Source organism: Anser cygnoides, chromosome 1 (assembly GCF_040182565.1).
Source record: "Anser cygnoides isolate HZ-2024a breed goose chromosome 1, Taihu_goose_T2T_genome, whole genome shotgun sequence".
NCBI classification, from domain to species: Eukaryota; Metazoa; Chordata; class Aves; order Anseriformes; family Anatidae; genus Anser; species Anser cygnoides.
Window position 1 is genome coordinate 133,339,676 of NC_089873.1, and position 15,153 is coordinate 133,354,828.

General features: G+C 38.4%; 1 protein-coding gene across 8 annotated transcripts in view; it reads left to right on the forward strand.

Moving 5' to 3' along the window:
- Positions 1 to 15,153, forward strand: part of MID1 (midline 1) — a 250,254-nt gene that overhangs the window by 127,778 nt on the left and 107,323 nt on the right. The window contains exon 1 of one of the 8 annotated variants that reach the window (XM_013191535.3): positions 5,417 to 6,096. The exons of the other annotated variants lie outside the window; for them this stretch is intronic. The gene's annotated coding sequence lies outside the window, so the exon portion shown is untranslated. Of the gene's footprint in view, positions 1 to 5,416; positions 6,097 to 15,153 lie in introns of those variants that run through there. 8 annotated transcript variants of the gene reach the window in all.

Genomic DNA, 15,153 nt, shown 5'->3' on the forward strand with positions numbered 1-15,153 from the left:
AGAGCAACAGGTATTAACTGCAAAACCTAACGTAACCATTAACTAAATAGCTGTTTACTTGGATTGCTTTTATCACAGAAAAATAAGTTTTCTTTCAGAGAATGATAAAGAATAGTATCCAAATATTAGGTATATAATATATTGTTTGAAAAACAAGACCAAAACAACCTTAACCCACCTATTTTGTTCAGGTGTTGAATGAAGAAGCTGAGTATATATCAGTTGAAAGAAAATTCTTAATGAGAAGTGAAATGAGATTTAAGATTCTGATGGCATGATCTTCAGATTTTTTCTGTCTTTTAAAGAAATGTAGCAATTTCGGTATGGAAATACTAACTCTTCCTTGATGAACATTGAGCCTGTACTTCTGGAGCTCTTCGTGAAATCTATCTTTCAGTTTTAACACTGAAGCATCCCTGTTGCCTTCAGCAAAATGGAGAGCTGGGTATAAGGCTAAAATATATTTTTAATTACTGTAAGTGTAGATATGTACTACTACTTATGAATACCATACAATCATCCTGTGAGACTAAGGATTTTGTTTCAGTGTTTAAGAATATAAATTCAAATTTCTAATACAGTTCCTTGTGACCAATACATAAAAACATGAACAGACTCAAGCAGTGTTTCTTGAGTTTTTAGACGTGATATTCACATTCCTGTTTTCTGAATGAGAAGAACATGTAGAGGTAAAGTGTAATCAGACATCCTCTTTGTAAAGCACCTCTACCAACGAGAATAATCTGCCTTTTATGTCGAGAAAAAAAAATATTTTGGAAAATAGTGAGTGATTTAGATATAGCCAGCAGCCCCAAAGTCAAACCTCTCTAAACCTCCCAAACTTCTGAGGATACCTGCATTGGAGATCTCATTGTCTTCTGTGCCATTTAGGATTAATTCCTTTCTTAAATACTGTAGCAGAGGCTTTGGCTTCAGATGAGTATTTTAGAAACTTCAGGCTTCATGTTTTGTAAGTTCCAGATCAAGTTTGATTTGACATCATACTACTAAAAGGTAGCTTATAACGAAGCAAAAAAATAATAATTTTCTTATGTTTTCAGTACAAAATATTTCTGTATGGTGAGTTTGGAAAGGTAAACAATTCTGTGGTCTATGCTGCAGTAAAAGACAGTAGACATAAAAAAAAGAACCAATTCATGTGGATTTGGTTGGGGTAGTTCATGCCTTTCCCTTTCCCTTTCCCTTTCCCTTTCCCTTTCCCTTTCCCTTTCCCTTTTTCTTGTTTTATAAGCATACACTTGCACACTGATGGTCTTTAAATCTTACTTTAACAATTTGATCCTCTTGGACCAAATGGTCCTCCAACTGATCCTCCAATTTGTTATGTCTCCGTGTGCCTGCCCTGATTGCTCCCTCAGGGTCCTTCAAGGGGGAAGATTAGATTTCAGTGCTGTATCATTAATCTAACAATTTGGAATAGAGTAATTAATCTTTTCTTTCTCTATCCAAAACCCAACAAGCAGCACTGAGCAAATGGTTTCAGTGATCACAAGGGAATGTTAAAAGCAAGTTCTGTGTAGCAGTGAAATGGGATGGGAGTAGCTTTTCTTTTTACATCTCCCTGTCTCACCTACCCCTAAGATTACAGGCAGATTCTGTGTATTGGAAGCAAGAAGTTTAGAAAGATACTATTTTGTCTCAATAAGGGAAATTTGATATTTGATGGTGCCATTCTTAATCTATTCATCTAATATGAATCAAGTACTACATGTTTCTCCTCCAGTGAGGCACAAATTGTTCCAGGATCACATGCTGCTACTGAAATTAGGGTTTGATTTTCTCCAGAGGGCGTTAACGATGGATGGATCATTTATAGCATGGTTTATTGGTCCAGATTCAGAGAATATTTAAATACCATTGTAAAATGCAGATGAAACATTAGGGGGCAAATGGCATACCTGCATAGACTCACTCATCATTGTCTCAACTTTTCTATCCGTGAGACAGCAGACGGGTTTTATAGCTCAAAGAGCAATTAATATTAAAACAACCATTTGAAGAAGAATTAGTACATTGGTATCATATGAAATAGTTTCATATTAAGAAGCTGTTCAAATTGTATCACATGAGTTGCTCTTGCTGACATGGCATTTCTTAATTTTTCCAAAAAGCTGGGCTGCCTTTTTCTTCCTTCTGTGCTCTTCATATGCAAAGAGAATCACAAGGTCCAAATACTAAATAAATGGTGAAAGCATCCATACTTTCTCCATTTGTTATATTTGTGGTGGGCAGTGGAAGGGATTAAGCAATAATGTACTGAAGGTACTTGCCCAGAGCAGGAGAGCCCTCCACCTCTGATGTGTTGTTCAGAACAGCAATGAGGCTGCTCTAACTTTGGCACTGCTCAGCAAAAGAGAGAGATGCACATGTCTTGCAGATCAGCCCCTCTGTGCTAGCTGAGATTATAACAAGACAAGAAAGAATGGAGATGCATTATTATCATGCAATCCATTGTTATTATTTTTCTTCATCAGAAAATCCTATGATTAGCTGTATAGCATAAGTAATTCATGAGTCTGCTCTCTTGCTTGTCTTTGATAAAGTGATGAACTGCAAACATATTAGCATATTTAATTGTTAATATTAGAACAGATCTCTACTTTGATCTCATTATACTATGCTATGGTATTTGCATAGCATGTACAGGGGACTGATTGGAGTATCGACTGCTTGGTGCCTTGCAAGCAGCACCTGTCAATATAAAAATATATATCCCTTGTCCATGAAAATAATATTAAATACAATTCCACAAGTACTTGAGCTTTTAAAGAATCTTGTATTTCTGTTCTGCATTTGAAATGTGTGGCATAGAGAATTCTTTCATGTGGCGTAGATGGCAAAGTGGCAAAAACAAGGTTTCTGAGATTGCGTATTAGGATTGCCAAACAAACAAACAAAAATCTCACTTTCTGGCTTTCTTAAAAAACATCTGGACCAATTTTCAAATCCAGCTATTTTTATGAAGTTATTTTTGTCTGAGTTATCAACAGGACAACTGGACCCCACAAACAGCAGTACTGGATGTTTGTGTTTCAGTGAATTTCAGTAATGAAGCTGGAGTAGAGTTTTGTGCCCCATCTAAGTTGCTTGATAGTTGTCCTGATCAGTTGATCAGTTGTTCTGATACCACATTTTTTCTAGGATTTTGAATGCTCAGTTAGCCTAGTTGGGCACCTGCTTGTTTCTGTCCTATCATTGATGTACTCCAACTCCCACAGCTCTGTTTCTTGGTTGCAATGAGCATTGTAACCAGAAGATATAGTAAATGGGTTACTATACTGCACAGCAATGAGGTGTTAAAGAGCTAACCCTGAATTCTGCTGAAACAGAAGCCTGCAGAGAAATAATTTAAATTGTAGAGATACTGTCATGAGAAAGACATTATTTAGAAATCACACATGATGAAACATAATCATTTTACAGTGGTTCAATAAATCAATATTTATTTATGAATCTGAGTCTTAAGATCTGTTAAATTTAGATACATTAACTTAGATACATTAGCTCAGAGTGTTAGACTAAATTTCTTCATAACCTGGTTGAGCTAGGGACATTGTCAGCTGAAATCTAGTGAATATTTTGGCCATAGTTTAAGAAATTACCATCACCAGCTATCTGCTTCTTTCCCCTGCTGTAACTTACTACAGCCATATTGCATTTTGAACAATCATTTCTGAGTTCATACCTTGCAAAGAAATTTATGAGCTGGGACTCAGCATATACTCTGCTGATTCTGTGGTGAAGGTGGAAACTTTCAGCAGAAAGGGGGCATTGGCAGCTGATACATCTTAATGCTTTTTTAGTAAGATTCATGAGAGCTCCTAGTCAGTACCATAAGCATGCACAGGCACAGCTGTCCCTGAAGGTGGTATCTCGTTAAATTGTGATTATTTGATCACATTCAGTTCTATGTCTCTGTCTTTCTTCTGTATGAGAATTGAACTCCATGTCCAAAGACTTGCCTGGTGGGGCTTTTGTGGATCTCATTATATGCGTGCAAAGAGGAAGGCTAAAAGTCATCTATATTATACTTGACGTGAATTAAGAAAGTGGAAGAAGGGAGATTAGTATGGTAGAGGATGTGGATTTTTCTCAGCTGCATATTTTATCCTAAATTAAGTCTCCCAAACGTTAACTAGCACAAGCTAGCATAGGCAGTGGCACAAGCAGATGTATTTCAAGCTATGGGTGTTTACCAATAATGGTTTTCTTGCACATGTGCATGTGCATACTTATGTACGTGATATGAAAAGTGCACTGAACCCTTCATAGACACACCATCATATAGAGACACTCAGATACATTTTGGAAGCTCTTCCAGGGTTATCTGTTAAAACATATGCGATGGTACCCTCAAACTGAAGAAACGGGCATGCAGAAATCAAGGTAGAAGTATCAGTAGAATTAAGATTATTGGAACTGTTTGGCATCAGTTTTGTGATTGATTAGAAGATTTGACTACAAAAAAAAGCTATTTATTTATTGAAACTGTTTCAGACTGTGGCTGGTTGTCTGCAGGCAAAAGGCATGAAAAGCTCAGGCTTACTATAATGTGGAAAGCAGCAGGGCAGCACCTGCCAATAAAGTTGGTCTTCACACTGATTTATCTCAAATGTGCCTGGATGAGTGAGCCAGCAGGGCTGGTGGGACAGTCCAAAGAAACTGCATGATGCCATTTAATGAAAGCTCAAGGATAGGATATGAGCTGAGGAATCTAAAATCCTTCTGTCTCGGACTTACGCTATGGCCCCTACTGGGACTTGCCTATAGATTACCCACGGACATTTAATATAAAGAAAAAGAGTTGCAATAATGGCAACCCCTCTGCACATCTGTCTTGCTTTCTGCATGCTCATTTGTTCAGTTACAAGCTGTCATTCCACATGCATGCTAACTGATGCTGCCAGAAGAAACCTTTAAAAAACCTTATGAAGGGTGTGCACATGTGAGGACTCCAGTCTATTGTTTCAAGGAAATGAAATGGGTAGGAAATTAAATAATCACAACAGTTGTTTATTGTTTCAATGAGAACAAAGTGCTGGCTCAACCACGGAAGAAAGACCAAAGATGGTGTGGGTTTGCATCCTTATGCTCAGACATCTGAGGTATGTTTTGTTTCACTTTGCCGTGTTACCATTGTATTAAAGAAGGCATTGCAACATGAAAAGCAGAGAACACAAGGAAGCAATTCTTTCCTGCTGTTTCCACTTTGCATGAATTTTTAACACCTTTGTTGGAGACCAAATGTCTGGTGTGACTTCAGTCAGGATTCTTCCTGGGCACTTTGCTGAAGCATTTGTAGTTTTCTGATGCATTTTGCTGCTTGCATGCAAGTTTAGCTAAAAAAAAATAAAAATAATTAAAAAAAAATTGAGCAACATCTATTATCTTGCATTTCACCTGCTAAATTTCAGAAAATGGGGACTCCATGGAGTCTTGGGCACTGTGCTGTTTCAGACCATCCTATTTTGGCAGACTCCTGTTGGACTTGAGCTGTCATCAAGTTTTTAAAAAGTATTTGGAGAAAGCAATAAATACCCCTTCCTGAAACCCTCATTCTGCATGTGGCAGGTTTGGGCAGCCCAGTTGGGTCTCCTGTCATGGCCTGGGTGCTGCCACTCCCTCATCACTCTCTCCTGGGTTAATTGCTCCCGGGGCTGAGCTTGCCCTGGACCAGGCTGTCTGGCAGTGCCATCCCACAGCCACCAGGCAGGGCGTTGGGGTGCCCCACAAGAGAACCCACTTCTCCCAACCTCCTGCCCCTCTGGGCAGGTCTGGGCTGGGTCTTGAGAGAGAAAGCAGGTATTTCGGTTCCGGCCCAGCGAGAAGGGCGGCTGGCTGGCTGGCGGAGGCAGTTAGGTGGAGCGGGTTTTCCTGCAATTGTAGGGGAGGCTTTCCTGTTGTGCTCTGGCTGCGGCCGCCTCACAGTGAAGGAGGCAGGCAGCACCGGGACAGGATTGCTGGAACGGGGGCAGCTGTTGCCACTGAGCTGCCAGCACCTTCTGAGGGGTCAGCACAGTCCCTGTCTCCGCAGCCATGCCCCGGCCGGGAGGAGGAGGAGGGCGGGATGCAGCGGTGGGTACCCGTGGGGTGGCTTCTTGCCAGCCAGTGCCGGTGTGTGGGGGCTTGACATTGCAAGTAATTTGGGAAGTGTTTTCGAAGGTGTTTAGCAGTCATAAGGGAGGAGTGGAGTTTTGGTCTGTTGCTGTGACAAATTTTGTTTTCAGTACTGGAAACTCAAGGGAGAAAAGGGGAACTTTTTAGCAGTGAATATTTGTGTTTTCAAATGAGGGTTTGTTGTTGTCTTGTTGTCATGAAACTAGCAAGAGAGCTAAAGGGAGCGTTGGCATGTTCATACTGTTAACAACATCTGGAACATTATAATTCTGTTTTAGAAGTAACAGATGAAGCCTGAGATACATGTTTACATGAGAAGAATGAAAAAAATGCAGTAATTCCCTAAAGTCTGCTCCACTCCTTAAGCAAAGTCTTTCAAATCCCATTTATTTATTCCTAACTGATGAAGTTACATAACATAAACCTATGATGGCCTAGAGAATGTGTTTTTTCAAAGGATATACTTTTTAGCACTAGTATACTTAGAGTGATGGTCTGGTCATCACAGTTATTTTACACACAAGTTCAAAAGCCCACAAATTGCACCACTCATTTGGGGGAATCAGAAGCAAGTATAGCCCACAGGTAGAGAACTTATGTGATTTTCCTAGTTCAGTATTTCAAACTGAGCAATTTTCTGAGAACAAGATAAGCTGACAGTCAGGTAAATATTAAACTGGATAGTTAGCAAGCTCCTGGGGAAAAAAAAAAAAAAAAGAAAAAGAAAAAAGAAAAGAAAAAGAGAGAGAAAAAAGAAAAAAAAACACTTGAGACTGGATTGAGACTGGAGGTGGTGCAGAAACATGCCAATAATTCTTGCAAGGGTGCTACTCTATTGCAGTAATGGTGACTTAGTTGATAACTGACAGGAGACAGACAATTTATTCTAGCTTTTTTTGGATAATCTGTGAGACTTCATGTGTTGTGGATGAGTAGGGTCTCAAAGGGATGTAATTAAGCTATTGTTTTCTCTTTCCATGATATCTTAAAACCTAATAATCTATTTTCTGAGTGACATTAGGAATGTTTTAGTAAGAGACCTGTCTGGGGGTATTGACACAGTTGTTCAGAAGTGATTGTTCATATTGGTTGATTTTTCCTGCTCACTCTTAGGATGTTCTGAAGACTATCTGCAGGACAGTTAATTTGAGGATGTCAAGTAAAATAGTCTGACCACCTATAGTCAGTGGATACTCTTCATGTGTGTGTATGTGTGTGTCTGAGCATGTTTGGCAGAACATTCAGCCAATAGCCTTACAGTGAAAAAGCATTTCTGTTAATTTCATAAGGCTACTTGGCAATGCCTTTCCCAAGATCAGGAGCTCCCTGAGCACAGGAGAAGAGCTGTACAAACCAACCACCACCTGTGACTTCTGGTTCTTATCAAGTGAAGTATAAGTAAATTGGATCATTTATTCTTATCACTTAACTAAGCTGGATTAGAAACTGATGTTATCTTGTTTCTTAATTTACTTCAAATCCCAGAACACCTCTCTGGTCATCAATAGGGTTTAAAAAGAACTAGTACTATTCACTACTTTGGTTCCTAAGCTGCAAATTACATTACTGGTACAATGCAGCCCTTTGCTGCTCTTAATTTCTTATCTTGAAGCAATGAAGTTTTGCCACGGAGTGGTTACTAAAGACCTGTGAGGAAAGATTATGTGGTTGCATTTAATGATTGGTTTGTCTCAGGTCTTTAAATAGACTGTAAAGGAAAACATCCTTAAAGGATGTTAATGCATAGAAGAAAATATTTGAGATCACAAGGATTTATTGTAGTATGGGTATGCTTCTGTTAAGTAACACTTTCTCAAGAAATAGAAGTGGGTGTGCCTCTGGTAAACAATAAAGCATTACTGGTTTTTTGCAAAAAGCACCAGCTGACATGACTTAAAAAGTCCTCAGGAGAGGTTAAGTAGAAACTTGCCACTTTCTTGAGATTTGGCCTTATTAACAAGGAATAAAGACTGACTTTGCATCTCATTGTGAGTGGGAGGTGGTACCTCACTGAACAGGCTATGTTGGTTTGCCAAACCCTTGAGTGTCTTAGGGGGAGGACAGCAGGCTCTCATTAACCACTGCACTCAGCTCAGCATTTTTTTTCTCCTCTCAGTTGATCTCAACTTTTTCATTTGGTGTCCTATTGTGTCAGGGTCAGAACTTTTAGTCATGCAGTATTCTGTCCATTTGGGGTGATTTGGGTTAATATTGCCAATCAGTAACACTCAACCAACCTGAGGAGAGGACTAATAAAGTAGTAAAAACACTCTTTGGTATTGTGAGTGGAAGTAACTCAACTCTTTGAAGCCTGCTCTGCTTTCAATATAAAGAACTGCAGCAGGATTAGTAGTTGTAAAACGAACAGGAAGAGCAAGGATCTTGCATCTGATTAATGATCTGCACTATAAGAAGGCAAGCTATTATGAATAAATTTAAGTTCAAGTTAGGTTTGCTATGCCAAGCAGGCTGGCCTTAAAGATTGCTGAGTGCAGATCCCATCACCTCTGTTTCTCAGGAACTGTCCGCACACCCTTCACATGCAGCAGGGACCAGAACCATCCAAATACAGAAAAATCCCTGTTCAGTAACATCGGCTAGTAACAGGCTATTTTGTGATCATTCTTCTGTAAGTCAATTTAGTTTTCTGTACATCCTTTCAGATCTTTGAAAATTAGGAATGATAGAAATGAGGCATGCTGGAAGAGACTTTTGGAAGCAAACTTGACTGATAAGTGATTGTGGGGTTCGTAAGAATATTCTTTAAAAAAGCAGAGCTGTAGATTCTCAATTTTCTTCTTTGAAGCTCAAGAACACTGGATATAGTTACTTGTTAGATGATGCAGTCTTAATTTCTTACCCTAAGATCTTTATATAATTGGAACAAAATAAGTATATCTAGGAAGTAATTTAATCTTAAAGATAACTTAAATTTTTTTTAAATTAAGTACCTTTAGAGATGCCTATTTTTCTCTGGTGACTACCATGAGAACCTATATAGACCAGTTCAAATGAATATCACCCTTTGTGTTCAGGATCATTAGGCAACTAGGGAGAGGAGCAGGTTTCTAATATTTGTTCCACTGGTCATTTGCTACAAAGTATTTTTCAGACTTCTGCTCCAGTTTATAGGGCCAAAGAACGCTTCCAAGGTCGTTCTGCTAACAGAATGGGAACCTGGTTCCCTGGGTGGAGTGGTAGAAACATGCTCATGGTGGCCCCAGTGGCAGCAGTAGGTTGGGAAGTGTCCCCATTCCTCTTGGAGCAGGTCTGGGGGTCTGGCGAGGGCCCTCATGATGTTTGCCAGTTCCCATTTGTTACTGCTGGGCCCAAGAAACCCCAGCTGAGTGCTTTCTGCACCAACCAGAGAGGTTTCTAACTACATGTGTCCTCTAAAATAGATTACCTTCAGAGCACAGATATAATTTGTTCCTTATCCTCCTCTCACTCCCACAGCTCACAGCTAATTTCCCCTTCTAATTACCTGATTACAATCTTGATTTTTAAATACATCATTGATCTGCAGTTCAGTGTACTGCAAGTACGCAAGTAGAGCAAGGAACTGCTCAGTGTTGGTCAGTGGTGTTTTTTGTTTGTTTGTTGTTGTATTGCTGTGATAGACCCAAGAATAAATGCCAATTTCTCAAGTGAAGAGTGTGAATTAAGTTGGAGAAGTGATTTTTGGAACAGATCTTCAGGCATAAGTTTATTAGGAGATCACGGCTAATGCCAGTAGACCTAATGTTGATCCACATGTGCTGAGGACTAAACAATCCTTTGCTTTCATTTCCATCAGGCATTTTGAGGAAATATTAAATCTTGTGTCTAATGAATATAAAGCTATAAGAATTGCAAGAATATAAAAAATAAAGGTAAAAAAGCATTCCAGATGTACCCTAATATAGGTATATGCATATATATAGATACATGTGTAATATTGTATCTAATATAGCATTATAGATAATATTAAATCAGGTATTTACTGATTGCTTGAGGATTTATAGGGCACGATCTTTTTTATTTTTCTCCTTTTTTCTTGCATGTAGCTTTTGAGGCTCAGTTGTTTTTTGAGCTCCCATGAGAATGACTATGTGATGTTGTGCCAAAGACCTTAATTCAGTGAGATGTTCATCTCACTGAATAACATATAAGATTTGTCTTTTTGAAAATATATTCTGTTACTAGCATATGGTTCAACTAGAGAGGGATGTTGTCAAGGCTTTGCATCACGACAAACAGCATGGCAGATGTTCTTTTGCTGCATTAATATCCTTTAAATGCTGCAAACAACAATCTCAACAACATGGAAATATTGCATGTAACTTACTTGTAGACAAGGCAACTAATCATTCTTTTGTCAGTGAAAATGTATGAGTAGGATGAACTAGCCATTTTCTTTTATGCTGTGTATTTGTTTTTGCATACCAGGGGTTGATGAACAGGTGTTATCCTTTGAATATTTATTTATTTGCACTGTTTTGATTAAAAAAAAAAAGTGGAAAAACAAGTGTTTCTGTGTTTGAGGGTGTGTGCAGCTTGTTTGCTTTAGTGCTACAGAAATTTTCATTAAAATTTTTTAAAGAAAAAAAAAATCTGATTTTTGATTATTAGCCCCCTATACACTACTTACACAAATTACAATACTGAGATGAACATCTCACTAGCTGTGCTGCTGAAAACTGCTAGCATCATGAATTACTCGTAAGCTTCAATGTCTGTGATGCAGAAAGTAAAAGCAGTAATGGACTTGAGAAAAACTGGGCTATGAAGCAGTCCATTGGTTTAATCACATTTGAAATGTTTATTGAATGTGATGTAAAGCAATCAGATTCATTTGTTGGAAGGAGCAGTTGTTCCCAAGACAATTTTGTGTATATCCTAAAGTGGGATAGAAAATGGCAAAAAGAACATTTTCTTGCTTTTTGTTTTAAAGCTAACAGAAAAAATTGCAAGTGTTTTTTTTATTGCCCATGCCAGATTTTATGACAGGAACGTAAATTTAAAATTTTCCTTTTATAGTGCACTTAACAGAAAAATACTGCCGCTTTGAAAACTGCAGCTGTGTATTATGATAGTAGACTATTTAAGCACTTGCCATAGTTCATTCAGGAAGAGTGTGTGTGCTCACTGTAATTCTTCTTTTACTACACACCTAGGATATATAGGCACACATACATGCATAACACATTTTATTACCTTTCAAACCCAGATTTTCATGTTTCATATGAAATTTTATTTCATATTCATATAGTGGTAGTTTAATAAATCTTTTTGTCTAACTAAAAAAGTTGGCAAGTATATCCTACAAAAATCATGTCATCTACAAGTGTTTAATCTTCAATTCTGCAATCTTGTGTCCATTTATGAACATTTCCCTATATGAGTTTGGAGGACCAGGGCTGACATAGTCTTGCTGTAACAGGCATTCAGTAGCAGCTTTAAGGCAACAAATTGTTAGAAAATATTGTTAGGAAAAGATGTTATTCCAACCTCCTTGGATGAATTATGGCCATAATTCACCAAAATGCAACAAGCTGTGATTTTGTCAGTGAGATGACACATCAAGTAATTCTGGAACTTGGCACTTGTCCTGCTCTTTTGCCCAGTGCTATTTGTTACTAAGATGCTTCAGATTTGCAGAATGGTACACAACTCTGTTTCCTCCCTCAGTGTCACTGAGGTCACTACAATTTTAAAGTTCACTGAAACAGCTTTAAATCATGCTGTGACTTCCCTGCTAGGAGCAAGGGTGGAAAGTGAATATTCTTAAGATGTCTTCCACTGCTGTTTCTTTCACTCCTGGTAGCTTTTCTTCTCACCTTCTCTGAAGGTTGTAGAAACAGCTGGAATAAAAATGGATGGGACACAACTAGAGCAGGAGGCAACATGTGCCATGCTAAAACACTGTCAGCTAAATTTATTCTAATAGTTAGAGATTTATTCATCCTGTCTGCACAGGGAGAATTCTGTAGTGCTTTACTGCCTAAAAGTGACCTCACCATACTGCAATTTTTGAAACGTTTATATTTAAGTGTAGTTTTATATTTTAGTCATTTTACTTCAGACATTATGTTAACACTTCTAAAATATCATGTTTTAGCTTGAATGTACTGAGTTAAGGTCAACAAAGTTCTTTGGCAATATTAAACTATCATTACTTTCTTAGTAGAACAAATATAAATCATTACCAATATTACTGATCATTCGTAGAATCATAGATCGGCTTGGGTTGGAAGGGACCTACTTCACCTAGTTCCAACCCCTCTGCCATAGGCAGTGATGCCACCCACTACATCAGGTTGCTCAAAGCTCCAGCCAACCTGGTCTTGGACACCTCCAGGGATGGGACATCCACAGCTTCTCTGGACAACCTGTTTCAGTGCCTCACCACCCTCTGAGTGAAGAATTTCCTCCTGACATCTAATCTAAATCTCCCTCTTTTAGTTTAAAACCATTCCCTCTGTCCTTTCATTATCTGATCAAGCAAGAAGTTGTTCTCCATCTTTTTCATAAGCCCCTTTTAAGTACTGAAAATCCGCAATGAGGTCACCCTGGAGCCTTCTCTTCTTCAGGTTGAACATCACCAGCTCTCTCAGCCTTTCATCATAGTAGAGGTGCTCCAGCCCTCTGACCAACTTTGTGTCCCTCCTCAGGACTCATTCTAACATGTCCACATTCTTCTTGTGCTCGCGGCCCCAGACCTGGATGCAGCACTCCAGGGGCGGCCTCACAAAGGCAGAGTAGAGGGGGATAGTCACCTCCCTCAACCTGCTGGTCACATCTTTGGGTTAACAGCAATGAGAAACAGATAAAAGTAAAGCCTGCAACAGGTTATCAGTTGCCCCGCCATTGAACGTGACAAGATAAGATGAAAGGTACTACCTGGGTTGAACTTTAAAGATTGCTGTTCGCCTTCTCGAAGTATCTTATTATCTTAGCATCACCAGATCCTGTGTTATTGCTGCTGGATCACAAGGATCTGCTGGATTACTTGCCTTTTTCACAAGGAGGTTGGCAAAATAATTTTTTTAGATATTAGTTGCAATTTGTTGGTAGTCATTTGAGTGCAGAAAGAGTTCTAGCCATAAATGGGTATTTGCTGTAAGAACATCTTCACGTAGCAGTGTGGCTTGCAATACTTTTCTAAAGGCAGGTGATTTCTTCAGAACATAGAAGGGCATTGCTTTCAATGAGAAAATGCTTACCATTCTGGTTCATGGAAATCTCCCTGTACAGAGATGTTCTGATATTTTTGTCCTGCTGCTTCTATATATTGATTTTTGTATTTAAAGTGCGAGGATCATTCATAAAGCTGACACCCCCAGCAATGAGAAATCAGGATTGAACTTACAGTCAGCTATGGGTTGACTTCAGGTCCACCAAATCACCATATTTTCCTATAGATGATAACATTTTAAAGAGTGATGATCTGCACATTTTATGTCCTCCTCAGGAAGTATATTTTTAAGACTTCGGTTTTTTTGGGTCTCATTAAGATCAGTGATAACGGTTTTCCACTGACTTTGGTAGTATCTCTGATCTGTAATTCTACAAGTATACAGCAAACGGAAGATATAATATAGCTTTTTTTGCTGCATAACATTGTATCCAGTTATGAAACAGTTTGACAGATTATTTTTATATCTGTTCAGCTCTGATGGCACTTAACATATTGAAATTTATCTATTTCAGATTTAGTTTTCATTTTTCTTATGTCTCTTTAGTACAGAAGAGCGTTGTGTGCTCTTCTGTGCCACTGAAAACATTAATATCTCCTGCAAAAATAGTAATGTGCTTCAAAGAAGCTAACTCCACTAGGGTTAGTAGATGTCTTACCATGAACTACACTGGGATCAAGATTTCATTGACTTAATTGCTTACCATATAATGCAGAAGTAATTGTTGTGTCCCAGGGAGATATCACACTTCCAAAGTTACTGAAGTGTATTTTTCATTTTTAAATAGCACTTGTCTTTTGTCAATAACTTTTACTTTAATATCTTTTATTTAAACATTAGAAAAGCAATACTTCTCATTCCAATGACACTTTGATAACAGTATAATTTTCTGCCAGAAATTTCATATTTTTGCAAATCTGAAATTATGAACTCTTTTTTTTCCTTTTCCTTTCTGTGCCTAGAGGCTGTCTATGTGGCTTTCTGTTTATGGGCCATGTTGACTATGGAATACAACTATGTGCATGTATAAACCATGCATTATAACTGTCTGCCTAATCTTCCAGTTTACTGTTGCTATGATTTCTCTATCACACTCAAGAAAACAAGTTACTAAATATGAGACTTTAAGGCTGGTGTGTTTGAAAAATTCTGTAGCTGGATCAGCTGCACATTGCACTTCAGACACCAACCTAAAAGTCAAATCAGAAAATCAGTTGATTAAAGAGCAATCATTGGATTACCCAGAAAATGCAGCCCCTCTTCAGTGCCTCTTAACGTATTTATTATTCAGTCCCAGATGCACCATGTTTTGACGTATTGGCAGCTGCAAAAGAAAAGAGGGAAAAGTCTTTTTTTTGTTGTTTGTTTCTATCAGTGTGCTCAGCTTTGATTACCTTGGAAGATAGGCTTTTATTGGCTTCTGTTCCAAGAAGTTTACAGTCTAAGATTAGATTTTGGCACCCTTGCTCTTACTGAATAGCATTATTCAGAAGTGACTGCTCTGTCAGGCCAGGTAGATCAGAATTGGTTATTGATTAGTATGATGGTGTTTACATAGAGCCACAACAATGATTCAAATACCTTTCCATGAGTCAGTGATGCAAATATTTTCTGCTGGTTTAATCTGTTCACCCCTTTTTTAGATAAGTAACATAGAAAACACTTTGGTTTAAAACAAAAATTTACTTTGAGATGGAAACTGAATGAATGAAACATTTTGGCACACAAGGGAACGGGAAGGATTTTGTACAGAAAGCAGAGCATTCAAGAAAGCCCCGTATCCCCAACACAATCCTTAGAAGCAAACCTGAGAGGTCGGCAGGTTTTCACTAGACTA